This window comes from Nannospalax galili, unplaced genomic scaffold (genome assembly GCF_000622305.1).
Source record: "Nannospalax galili isolate Female #2095 unplaced genomic scaffold, S.galili_v1.0 scaffold659, whole genome shotgun sequence".
Lineage (NCBI taxonomy): Eukaryota > Metazoa > Chordata > Mammalia > Rodentia > Spalacidae > Nannospalax > Nannospalax galili.
The window spans coordinates 82,025-83,459 of NW_008343204.1; positions in this window are offsets into that span (position 1 = coordinate 82,025).

Sequence of the window (1,435 nt, forward strand, 5' to 3'; positions counted from 1 at the left end):
CCTGATGCTCGCGACAAATGGTGGCCCGTACGGGGAACCTGATGCTCGCGACGAATGGAGGCCCCGCTGGGATGCCTGATGCTCTAGAGTTGTAAATAAAAATGAAATAACAGTGCTAGCAATAAAACCCTAAAAGGGACGATAGTTGAAGCTCCCCAGATAAGGGATGCGGTTGAGGCTCCCCGGATAAGGGATGCTGATGAAGTCCCCGGATAAGGGACGAGGTCAAGGTTTCCTGAAAGGGATGAGGTCGAGGTTCCCTGAAAGGGATGAGGATGAGGTTCCCTAAAAGGGACGATAGTGAAAGTTCCCCGGGATAGATAGATGGTAAGTAGATAGGTAGATAAAAGATATAGATGGTAGTAAATATGGATAGATAGGATGTTAGATGATAGAAGACAGATATAGATAGATAGATAGAGGTAGAGAGATAGAGAAATAGAGAGATAGATTATAGACAAATAATTGATGATGATAGATAGATGATAGATATAAATGATTGTCATTGATAGATAGATAGATGAATAATAGATAGATATAGATGGAAAATAAGTGATTGATGATGAAGTTTTAAAAGAGTTTTGGAGAATATGGGAAACGTATAAAGTAAGCATGAACTGTATTATCAGATTAAAAGAGTTTTGGAGAATATGGGAAACGTATAAAGTAAGCATGAACTGTATTATCAGATTAAAAGAGTTTTGGAGAATATGGGAAACGTATAAAGTAAGCATGAACTGTATTATCAGATTAAAAGAGTTTTGGAGAATATGGGAAACGTATAAAGTAAGCATGAACTGTATTATCAGATTAAAAGAGTTTTGGAGAATATGGGAAACGTATAAAGTAAGCATGAACTGTATTATCAGATTAAAAGAGTTTTGGAGAATATGGGAAACGTATAAAGTAAGCATGAACTGTATTATCAGATTAAAAGAGTTTTGGAGAATATGGGAAACGTATAAAGTAAGCATGAACTGTATTATCAGATTAAAAGAGTTTTGGAGAATATGGGAAACGTATAAAGTAAGCATGAACTGTATTATCAGATTAAAAGAGTTTTGGAGGAACAAGGAATTGAAAAACTGTATCTTTGTAATGATAAACCTAAAACTTTGTTGAAATTCATTAAGGTGTATCCACAATACTTAACACCCAGTGATTGGCAACGGTTGTGTGGAGCAGCATTATCAGGAGGTTATTGTTTATTGTGGAGAGGAGGGGTCCAAGAGCAGCCTCTGCGGGTGGCCAGCGTTGGCGCAGGTGAGGGGAGCTGTTTGTGTTTTTCCCCCAGGTGCTGAACTGATATTGCACAGAAGCAAAAGAGATTTTGGAATAACAGCGGCTATCATCATTCGCGTAGCCATCATTTCTACTGCTGCCATCGCTGCTAGCATCGCCTGTCTCAGACTGCGGTTACAGCTTCCACGGTTGA